The sequence below is a fragment of the Quercus lobata genome, chromosome 6 (genome assembly GCF_001633185.2).
Source record: "Quercus lobata isolate SW786 chromosome 6, ValleyOak3.0 Primary Assembly, whole genome shotgun sequence".
Taxonomy (NCBI): Eukaryota; Viridiplantae; Streptophyta; class Magnoliopsida; order Fagales; family Fagaceae; genus Quercus; species Quercus lobata.
Window position 1 is genome coordinate 4934566 of NC_044909.1, and position 12841 is coordinate 4947406.

General features: G+C 29.3%; 1 long non-coding RNA gene across 2 annotated transcripts; it reads right to left on the reverse strand.

The window, feature by feature from the left end:
• Positions 1-82: 82 nt before the first annotated feature.
• Positions 83-4187, reverse strand: LOC115994247. 2 transcript variants are annotated; one of them, XR_004093159.1, is made up of 5 exons: positions 4117-4187; positions 3720-3772; positions 2994-3125; positions 1622-1780; positions 83-785 (listed from the first exon to the last, which is right to left on the reverse strand). It is a non-coding gene; the product is annotated as an uncharacterized LOC115994247 (long non-coding RNA). The 2 variants fall into 2 exon arrangements; XR_004093158.1 differs by lacking the exons at positions 83-785; positions 1622-1780 and having other exon boundaries at positions 2726-3125.
• Between the last annotated feature and the right edge of the window lie 8654 nt (positions 4188-12841).

Consider the following 12841-nt stretch of genomic DNA (forward strand, 5'->3'; position numbering starts at 1 on the left):
ACCCGTGCGATGCACAGGAAAATTAATAACTAAGTTCGAAAATAATTTTATTTATTTATTTTTAAGATTGTTAAATAATACATGAGTATTTATCGAAGTTCAAATCTCTTAAAACACTACACCAATATGAGAAATTTGATTGTTGTGTTCTACCTAAGTACAAAGTTAAAAACAACATCTAACTTTGTATTACTTATTTGTACCTTTAGTTAACAACCTCAAACTACTGGTAGGCATCCTACATCTATTATCAATTGCATCCTTTCTTTCATGAAATTTAAGGTCTCTATCATTTTTTTTAACATAATCCCTTCTATTATTCAGTGTATTTACAAAATCCTGGTAATCCTAGTTGTTTATTCCTTGTTCTTGTAATCATTAATGTGCTTTAAAAATCACATTTAGGAGTATCATTTGAAAAGTCATATATGGTGCAATTAATAAACAGTAGAAAGGGAGCACAACATGCAAACACAAGAATGCTTTACATATCTTTAAATAAACTACATCCATTTAAATAAATAAAAAAACATATTAAAAGAAAAACATTAAGGACCTTGATCTTTGTGAAATAAGGTTATAATGTTATTACATATAAAGTTATTCATCAGCCCTGTCTCAGTCTTGTGTGCACTGCAAGCAGTAGCTGGAGCATTTGAATCAACCGCAGTCTTTTCTTTTCAAGGCAACACTTGCAGCAGTACCCCACATTCCATCTTGCCTTTGGATGGTTGTCCTCAGAGGTTGCTATTAGAGATATTTGAAATCACGGTAGCAGCCATAGCCTATTGAGGTTACAGAGATAGAGAGAGGGGGAGTGCATTATCGGGTTCAAAGTAGTTCTAAGTTCAAACTAAGTAAAATATTTAACTAAAATACCGTGCTAAAAATAAAAATTAAAAATATTGTTGAGGTGTAAAATTGTGAAGACTCCAAAGCTGAGGTGGCACACTCTTAAGAGGCCAACTTTTTATTAACATTTGAATTTCCTTGCAACCTTCTATTAACATGAAGCAAACAAACACAACCTATGTTAATATTTCTCACTAAGTGCTTTTTTAAGAATCTGCCAATAACTACCAAAACATCCTAGACTTTGCATCAATTCCTAGTACAATGCCAAAAATTACCAATTATCACAATTAAGCTAACACTAAGTACAATAGAAGCATAATGCATATTAGCATGTACAACAACAACAACAAAATTTCACAAACAGCAGCACCAGGCCTTAGTATAGCAGCACACAGCAACAATAATGTTAGTTTGAATACTGAAAAATGAAGATTAGCCTTATGACCATAGGAGCAACATAGAAAGCGTATTGACTAAAACCTTATCTTCTTTCCTTTTTTTTGGTAAGTGAAAAACTTTATCTTCTCTCTAAATCATTTTATTTCAAATTACTGAAGCTCACCCTTTCAAGGGTTCAAAAGAATGATGATAGTGAAACATAAGCAATTGTGAACAGTTGTCGGCCTAATTAAACCATCAACACAATAATTAGACTACAAATATGAGTTATATTAATAATTATTTTTCACAAAATTAAATCTAAAAAAAAAAAACAAATAACAAAACCTAAATAATATTTAACACAAATTTTTGTTGTTAAAAGTACCCTGTATTGGTAGTGGTTCTTGCAGTATATGAAGGTGTCAAGAGGCAGGGTTGAAGGTGGGTGATGATTTGACATGGTAGTAGTTTGACAGTCCTAGAATTCCTCTCTTAATCTCTCTCCATCCATCTCTGTGTGCACATTTACGATTACCTTTATCGGCTACAAAATCATAATAAGAAATTATATTAAAAAATTAATGAGATGGAAACAAACGAACAAACCCAATTAATTGAACAAATTCTTAGGTGTGATTAGACTATTATAATCCAAATCGACTTTTGAAACCAACAATACTCAAACTAAAAGCAATTCAAATATAAACCAATTAGTAAAACTAAATAAAAGTTAAAACGATTCAAGAATATCTAATGCTATTCGTACTAAAATGGATTTAGTCGGAGAGAGAGAGAGAGTGACCCTCTTGGAGGAGTTGGCTCAAATGGGAGTGGAGACTGAGTATTGAGGAGATGGAAAGAACAACAACTCTGACTCTTGTTTGTCCACCGCTTACTCTCCAATATCCTTATACGTGTGTAAGAAGAATAAAAACAACTGTTGCGGCAATCGCAAGAGGTTAAGAAGTTTAAATCAATTTTGGCCGTTCATTGTACCTTTTGGATTGTGTCAAAGATGGGTATAATTTGATTAATAAATTATAAAATGAGAGAAGAGATCTAACCTTTGGAAATAAAGTACAGAGAGGTAGTGAGAGGGAGGAGAACAAATAGAAAGAGAGGGAGAAGAAATAAATGGTTTTTTTTTTTTCTTGGGGGGCTGGGGGGGTTGGGGGAAGAAGAAGAACTATGCAACTTGAGAAGTTTAAAAGACACGTTAGAGTCTAAAATAATAAGCGCTTCACTTTTTTCTTTTATTGTTAATGGTGAAAATATATTTGACATCAAAATATTCTGTAAAATAGCATTTTGGGACAATCTACAATCTGGCCTTACTATAAGTAAAGCCATGCAAAATAGCAAGGCATCAAAACCAACCACCCATAATGTCCTTCCCCCACCCCAAGAAGAATCCAACTAAATAGCAAGGAAAATTAATCACCAAGATTAAATCCTCTTACCATGAAAACAAAATTGAAGTCAGCAGAACTAAAATCTGAAAACCCTGACAAGAAAGCTTCTTCAAAGTATCTAGTATTCTCAAGCCCGGAAATAGAATAAAACAAAAAGCTAAATAATAAGCGCTTCACTTAATCCCAAAAGACCCCGTTGTTCTATGTTATGGCAACATAGCAAAGAAAAATAACCCACAATTTGCCCATTAGATTCAACAATCAATATATCATCTTGGATGATAGTAAAGACTTAGGAAATATGCTTCAAAAATAGATATAGAAGAAGGAAAAACACAGCTCTACCTTTTCACTTTGCTATTGCTGGAATTTGCAGACAGCTTCTAAACTATATAGATTTGGTCTTTAACTGTGCATAACAGAAAGCAGAAAATAATCCCGTGGGTTACTGAAGGACATTGGAAAAGTAGCTGGGGTCTGCAACCAAACAAAGAATCAAACAAAACCCCTCAAAAATCTAGATGCTACTCTTAAAGAAGATTTGGATCAAACTAAAATACAAAATAAATAGAGACTAAACATGAAACCAAAGCTTGAGATAACCTAGAAACTTTAATTAAATAAAAAAATAATAAAAAAACAATAATAATAAAAGGTCTCATATTAATACAAATAGAGCATAAACTGAGAATTTTTATGGTGGAGGACATCAAATACCGAAACTACACAATTAAAAATTTGCTAAAAACCCCTTTTTAAGGGCATTGAACCAAAGGCCAACCATTCAACCATAGCAACCCAAAAAACCAAAAGTAGATCAAACCAACAGAATTCCCCAATTTCACTCCCCCTTACGAATAACAGAACAGATAAGTGGGAAAACAAAACTTGAAAATTAAAGTGACATGATTAAGTTTAAAAGATCACTAACCATTAATACTCAGATAGGATTTCATCTTCTAGGGGTTTTCCCTCATATCAATAAATAGAGAGGAAAAGGGGTATGAACTAAAATTCCTAAATTGACAACAAACCATAATTGAAGAGAATATTAGAAAAAGAAATTAATACCTTTGTTGTGATGAAATTAGAGTCTCTACATTGTGAAAAATTCCACTTCATCTCTGCAAAGAAACTGAATGATTTAAATCCAAAGAGACGAATTAAAAAAAAAAATATATATATATATATATATATATATAAACGAAAACATTTAATAAGTCACATCAGAATCCTATTTTCTAAGCCCTAATTTCTGAATTTAAATCTAGAACCAAAGCCAACTGAAATTGTAAAATTTGAAAACGTATAACAAATCTAATTTACCTTTTAGATTTTTTTTTTTTAAAAAAAATCAGAGAAAGAATGGGAACCCATCGGAGGTGTTGTTTATGGGTGGAGGAAGTTTTTTTATCAGAGAAAGAGTAGGAACCCATCAGCGGCGGTGTTTATGGGCGGAGGAGATTACCTTTTGAGAGGAAGTAGGCCACAACCCGAAAATCAAAGAGAATGGTGAAGGACCCTCAAAATCAAATTGCTATCTCTGTCTTGGCATTTCGCGGTTCTGTGTTTTTTTTTTTATGCGGCGGTTCTGTTTTTTTTGTAGAATAATCTGTTTCAGAGCGTAAAAAAAAAAAAAAAAAAAAAAAAAAAAAAAAAGAATCTGTTTGAGAGCTTTTTGTGTTATTTATAGTTAAAACTTAAAAGGTGTTTTGAAACAAAACTGAACTAAACGGTAAGTTAAGATAAAAGATTTTACCTGTAGCCGTTCCAGCAGTCTGATGTTAGGTTTACTTTCACTTTCTTCAATTGAAGCTTACCGTCGCCAGGGAAGAGAGAAAGCTCTACGCCTAGGTTTTCCGTTTTTGGGTTCCTGCATATGGGTCTTGCAGTGTTTGAAGGAGAGACAGAGAGTTAGAGACTGAGAAATAGGTTTTTGTATGGCGTTTTGTTTAGGAGTTGGAGAGAGTAAATTTTATTGGGTTTGTTTTTAGGGAGAAATAGTTAAGGGTTTTAGTTTTTTTTTTTTTTTAATAGTTTTTTATCCTCTATTTTCGTTTGCTATTTTTTTCCCCTCTTTTTTTAAAAAAAAAAAAAAATTTATAGTAATGCTGACGTGGAAAATTTTGGGAGCTTTAAAAATTTCGGTTCTATATAATGTTTCCAAAATTTAGCCTAAGTTGACAACCCCAAATATTTGAATTAGTCCAATAATACTCTTAAAAGAAATAATTGCTCTAATAGTTATAGAAATATGTCTTTATTTTTCTCAATTTTATTTATTTTTTAAAATGTGCTCTTGTGTCTATTAAATATTTGATAAATTTTGGCACCAAACATGTTTGGATCTATCTTTTTAAACCTGTTATGTGGTGATTAACAAGTCATTAACTCATTAAAAAAAATATTGTAACTGAAACTACACATGAAATTAATGTCTCTTTAATTAATTGCCACATAATAGGTGTAAGATAGCCTCAAATATATTTGGAGCCTAACTTATTCCTCCAAGTTTTGGTTCATTTATATTTTTGAAAATTTCATTAGTTTAATTGAAATATTTTTTACTTACTTTAGTATAAAATTTATTAATTTGTATTGAAAATGAAACATTTTAAGAATTTCACTATGAAAATGATAAAAATGAATTTTATTTTATGAAAGATTGTCATCAAACATAATTTTTTGATTGAAAATTCTAAACTCTTTTTTTTTTCTTTGGGCGTGTATATATATAACTTATCAAATAAAAAAGTGTGTGTGTATATATATATGTGCGTGGGAGTTGTCTTGATATTGAAAAATATATTAGTGCTGCAACTTGGCCCTCCTAAACAAAAAATTGATATATATATATATATATATGTGTGTGTGTGTGTGTGTGTGTGTCAAAACAAGAGTAAATAGTTGGTAAATTAATTTGCGGGAAAGCTAAGGTTATGTTTGATAACAGTTTTTGTTTCCTATTTTTAAAAACTTTTTTTTTTTTCGGAAGAGAAAAAAAAAATTCTTGTATTTTTGAAATAAAAAACATGTTTGGTTAGTTGAAATAAAATAAATAAAAAATAGTTTTCTAAAAAAATAAAAAATACTGAAATATGTTGTTATTAGTATTCGAACTCGGGCGTTATCTCATTAAATAGGACAAATTCATTAAATCAGGTGTGTGTTTTCATTAGCTTTTGAAAACTAGAAACTGAATACAACCTTTTACCTGTTTTCAATTTCCTTCGCAAATTGCCATTTTGAGTACAGTTTTTTGTTTTCTGTCCATTTAATTTGGGTTACCAAATAAGTTTTTTAGTCTCAAAAATAGAAAATTATTTTTAAAAACAGAAAATAAGAGGTAAAAACAGTTATAAAACATACCCTAAAGTTTTCGGAAGAATTGAAGTTCTTGTAGGAATTATACTTAAAAAGTAATAATTCAAGAGAAACAAATATAATACATCTATCAATTAACAATTATATCATGTGCATATGTAATAAAAATCAACAATAAAATGTGAGAAATTTACATACTAAATTATATTATTCAAGGACCTCAAAAGTAATTAGGATGCTCTTCTCAACTAGTCAGGATTAATAAGAGTTTTCTTTCCTCTTCTCACACCCCTTGCAAGTGTGACCTTGACAATATTTATAATATCCAGAAAGGACATGACCAATTATAAAATCCTTTCTATTGTAATAACATTTCATGTAATAGATATGTTACATTTATTAATAAACAACTCCATTAATTAGATTCATTAATGAAGAAGTTCATTAAGTGTCATTACTTTTGTAACTCCATACTAACACATGGATTCATCTATCGTTCATATCTAGAATCACTATAATGATAGCACCTCTTATAGGAGGCCAAGTTACTGACAATGACACAATAGATTTATTAAGGCCAACACTCAACGTGCATGAATCTCATTATGGAAGGACTTCCGAGATTATTATGCACTAACCATCGAAAGACTAGCCTTTATTGTCTTCCATAGTCTTAGCAATTTTAACTTGCACTTCCTTTCCATCATGGTCCAACAATGTACATATCAGAATAATCATGATGGATATGATCAAGTCAAGGACTATAATGAAATGATTCATAATCTTAGTCTACAATATCAAATAGAAATATTTCAATATTCCAATATTTTACAACATAAAAATATTGCAAAATTTCACAAGAAATTTTAAATAATTAATTATTGATAATAGAGACATCGTAAAATTATCATGTTGGGCCACATTATTCTAACAGTTCTTGGTTCATGTTCTTAAAAGATTCATTTTAATTATTTACTTTAATCATACTGGTTGGTGTAAAATGCGTAATTAATAATTAACCTCATTGATTAATAGTCAAATTGATATGCATGTAAATAGTGGTAAGGTACATAATACTCTAGCTTGTCCATCAAATATTGAATGCGTGATATTCTTATAGAGAAAAAGAAAAAAATTTCAACCAAAGACGATAACTACAACAAAAAAGGAGATTCCTTTTTAAAGTTGAAGATGTACATCATAAGGAAGAGGTTATTGAGAAGAAACAAGATGACGGAGGCCACTATTGTAGATAATATTTTTTTTAGTGAAATATATAAAATAAAGTACTCTTTTCTATGTCCATATATAATAGCCAAACCTTATTACGTCAAAGGAGAGTTTTTTAAACTGATTACTACTCAATAATATGAAAGAGTTTTAAACCAAACCTTTATTATGTCAGAATGATAGTTTTAAACCAACAACTCCTCAACCTTACACCCTCAAAAAAAACTACTCAATTTTATAATATTTTGCCACCTAAATTTTGATAGCTTCCCAATTTTACACATAATTTTTTAATTAAAATAATAGAAAAGGAGGCTAATCCCACTTGTATTAGGTGTGTGTCATTGTCACGTGTTTTGTGGAAATTATAAGTAGGGGAGCAAACGGGAAAATAAGAAGGGCAGATACAAAGGGCTGAACGTGTAACTTTTTCAAGGAGAAGAATAGAGGCAACCGCTTGTTGTGGTTTTCTTGTATGGTTTTTCTTCTCAAACAATATATTAACTATTTTTTCTCCATTTTATTTTATTTGTTTAGTTTAATATTCAATATATATATATATATATATATATATTATTTTTTTCTTATTTTAATAAATATGAGTAGTTAAATTTTCAACTGAGGTTGAGGATGAAACCTTATTAAATATTATCAATATTATTTATTATATATTTGATTTTTCTGATAGGGGTTGTATCGTCAAATATTCTTGCATCATATCAATTGCTTAAGATATGATTCTGAATATATGAGTTCAATTGTATTTTTCTCATGATTAAATGCTTGAATTGGTTTATTATTTTTTTATTTTAAATTTGAATATCTTTTGTGATTTTTTTAACAAATATAATTAATTATTAAATTTTATATTTAGGAAGTGACGAAAAGCATACTTTAGATTTTATAATAGAGATTTTAATAAGAACATCTTCCATGATAACAAGATTGAATTTTAGATTATCATGCAATAGTTCGGGAAAAAACAATGATCATAAATATGCGTTGATATGAATTACAAGGCAGATTTGAAAACTTTAAATCTTTTCTCTTGTTTGTTTACATCTTTTTACTGCTTTAATAATCTCTTTGCTTAGTTTTATTAAATTTCAAAATAATCAATTGTTATTAAACTAGTTTAGGATTTATTTAGTTAAAATTTGGTTAATTTTCTTATATTCACACAAGTCCCTCTAGGTTCAATCTCGCTCTTGTACTCAAACTATACTAGTATGATTCATGCACTTGCGAGTATACCTTGCTCTTGTTAAACTAGATGTCACATATTTATTGCTCTTACATCAAGGATAATATTAAGTGTATGATTTAATTACAAATTCTAGATAAGCTTAATTACTCTGTTATGCTTGAAAATCTCATTGATAGTTTTATTAACGTTCTAGGTTTTATGTTCCTTATTTAAGAGAGAGGGAAACCAAGAAAGTGTAACTGATAATTTGACATGTCTTTTACATGACATGCTATTTAGCACTCAAAAATTGTAGAAGTGATAATGTTTTTAAGTTTTTGGATTTTATTTTATCAACGACATTCTAATATATATATATATATATAGAGAGAGAGAGAGAGAGAGAGAGAGAGAGGTAATTTTAAGAAAATATTGTATTAATATTATCATGCAACGCATGGGCGCTATTGACTAATGTGATTAATAATTTATAAACACATACGGTTGGGACATGCACTAGAAATCTTAAAAGATTACTATTGGACGAGATAATTTAGATGTATAAACAATGAATTTCTAACCACATATATATTCTCTTGGAAACGACTTTCCTATCGATTTTTCTGTTTCATGAAATTCAAACTAAGCTAGTCGGAATGTGTAGCACTTTAATTTTAAGGTATTTGATGAGTGCAAGATATATAATCAGGTTTGATGGGCTACTGTTCATTTTTCAAATGTTTTTTTCTATTATAATAATCAGGTATTAAATAAAAAAATGTTGGAAAATGTGTAGTTGTTAAAAAAAGAATAAATAATGAATGAAGAAATAATATTTAAATGAGATAGAGAATGAGATAGAGAATCTGTTGGAAAGTGTATTTGGAAAAGTGGGTAACTAAAAGGTAAAAGTCACCGTTCATTCTCTAAACAGTACAAAAATTTGTCTAATCTGCTGGAGATGCTCTGACCACTCTAACTTGAAATTTTTTTTATATACCTTAAAAAATTAAATTTTAAATTAATATGGATCTTTGACCATCCTTAAAAAAATAATAATAATAATAATAAAATAAAAAATTGAACACCCTAAATAACAATTTGAGCCCATTAAAAATAAAATTCAACCTCTCCAAATTTTTGGTACTTTGAATGTTGAACCAACAAATTATAAAAAATGCTATATTCATAACATTTTCACAACAAATGCTAAGTAAGAGGTTGTTACTGATGGACAAAAAAATAATTTCAGTAGTAGATTTAAATTAGAATCAATAAAAACTTACCATCTATGCTTTGTTGTGGATGTAGTACTTCTCAAAAATTGACCAAACAAACAAATTAGTCTAAAAGCCCAAATCAAAAGTTTAGTTGTGATTTTCAAATTGTGTTTTCAAAGGGCATATTTTAAGACTACTATTTTTTTAAAAAAAAAAAATTGCACACTTTTCAAATAGTCTATTAGTGCTTGCTTTAGTCTTTTACTAAATTTGTTGAATTTATGTGATACATTTTTTTCAAAAAGATAATGCTTTTTGTTTATATTGTTACTTATATAGGAAATATGTTGGAAATTGATTGGGAGATCATATATGGGTTAGGTTCAAGTTACACTTGGTGTAATTTTAAGCAATGTTATATCACCCAATAACTTACTATTTCATTTATATTTTAAAAATCAAAACGTTGAATTACTTTTTCTATATGTTCTTAATATACATGCCAATTTTTATGTCAATTGGATGTAATTTATTATTCAATCCATAAACTTATCTTTTGTGCATTATTTTAAACTACAAAAACTTGAATTTAAACAATTAGTTGATGATATGACTATTGATCTTTGGTCATTTTAAAATTTTGTAAGCATGGAGAATATAGGAAGATAATGTAATCTAACGGCGAATTTATCAATATTCGTATCTAATTAAAAAATATTGAGTGGTGTAACATTATTTAAAGTTATATCAAGTGTAACTTGATCCCAACTATATATATATATATATATATATATATATAAAAGACAAGAGTAAAAGCTAAACTTTTCGGAAGAATTGAAGTTCTTGGTTCATGTTTTTAAAAGATTCATTTTAATTATTTACTTTAATCATAATGATCGGTGTAAAATGCGTCATTGATAACCTCATTGATTAGATAATATTATTTTATCCATATTTGCAGATGCATCGTAAATAAAAAAAATATTTATAATTAATACATAAACTCATCTATTATTTATAACTAGTATGTAGTCTCGTGCTACCGCACGAGAATGGATATATTATTAATCATGAGTTTATTCATGTTTAAAAGGCTCAGTTAAGTCTAAATTCATATTATTAACCAGAAAATTTCATTAACAAAACTTAACAGTATATATATTTTACACAGAAAGATGAACCTTGGTGACAATGTTTATCCAAAAGATCCATTCACGCTTTTGAATCTTCAATCTCTATTGGTGATTGAAATTTTCTCAGCTTAAAAAATTTAAAATTAAAAAAAAAAAAAAAAAAAAAACCCTCAGAGTTGTACTCATTTTGTAGTTTTACGATGGGTCATTTTGTAACATGATGGGCATTTGTATGAAGAAAAAACCTCTGAAATTCCATGACTGATAAAAGAAATTCTCTCCAATCTCTTTTTATAGAGAGAGGGGTTTGTGCATGTTTTTATACATCTTTCATAGTTGTATTATCACGAAACAGGTCCAATGGATTTAGATTGGTACTACCGATTCCCAAAGCATGAGTGTTTAATGTGTTATTAATTTCATCTCATTGGCTTCTGCACATGACAGCAAAATTAAAAATAATTAGATTGCACACGTGTATAGTAAAATTGGACTCCAATTTCAGATTCTAATTGAACAATTGGAATGATAATATATGATAGTAACAACAATAGGAAAATTCAAATAAAATTTCAAATTAAATTGTAACAATCTGAATAAAAAATTCCAGTAGAAAGACAGGGTGGAGTGATCCACTCCAAGAAGGCGACCAAACTTGCATAAATATAGAATAATAAATCTCTCTCCGGAAAATTTACATTGTTCATAACCTTTACCTTCATTGAACATTTTAAAAATATAGTAACTTACATCTGCCATCCAGATATCTACAACCGGGTCCTCTCCAATTCGCGTGAGATTCCATTGATCACTAAGTTCCTTTGCAGCCTACAAAAAGTATCATCCATCGGTCCACATCAGTGCTTTCTTCATTTTATAGGTGCCAAACCTGAACAAAAAGCCAAATATAAGGATAGTGAATTTTAGGCATAATGTGCATCTAATCACATATTAGCAATTTATAACAAATGTAAAGATGCAAACTTTGTAAGTGAATAGTAAACAAAACTTAATGTCAGAACCAAGAAGAAAACACTTTAATCCGAAACTCAGTGCAAATGTAAAGATGCAAACTTTGTAAGCAATTTATAACAAAGATGCAAACTCTGGCTTTGCTATCTTTTTGGAAATTATGCAATGTACCCAAACCAAGTTCTTATCACTGATATTAATCTCTTTGGTTTTCGCGTTTGACTACAAAATCAAGAAAAAACTTAATTAGCACAGTAACTCACTTGACCCGATACATAGAAGTGGTTTTAATGAGAATGAGACCACATACATTTAGCCACATGATGCAAAATTCAACTTCAATTTCAGATTCTAGACACATGGCACAAAATTAGAGTTCTAATTTGGAATTCAATTTCACACTCTCTCTGCTTCACCTATTATTTTATATATAGATTAGTGTGTAACCTCATGTATCTTAATGTCATTCTAAGAGGACATCACATTACCTCTTAAGAAGTTCAATGACAAGGAAGGAGAATGTCAACCTTATATACCATTTTTTTTAGGGTAAATTGCAAATTACACTCCTGAAGTTTGGGGTTGATTGGATTTTACACCCCCAAAGTTTCAAAACCTTGATTTTACACCTTGAAGTTTGGTACCGTTAGCAATTCACCCCCCACGGTTAGTTTCTGTTATTATGTGACACATCATCATGTTGATGTGTTTTATTTTTGCCAAATTAACCCCAATACTACGTCATTTCAGTGATGACCAGGTTAGCACAATCAAAACTACGTAGTTTTAGGCCTAAAATTAAAACATATTACTCTAGCTTAAACGACAGCATTTAGACCAAACTCTAAAATAAAAAAATAGAAACCATAACCCCACAATCTGTCTAACCAACTTAGTCCTAGATAGAGAAACCGAGAATGCCATTGAGAAAAGCTGAACAACCGGTGAATAGAATTGTTCCCCTTCCTCTTTCAACCATGCACAAAAGAACCCAATTCCAATTTTACGGTTACCCAAAAAAAAAAAAAAAAAAAAATCAAATTTTATCAATTAATCAAATCAATTTTAACCCAGGAAATTATTGTGAACACAGAAAGAGTAAGGAAAGAATCAGTTAAAAAGAGTTTG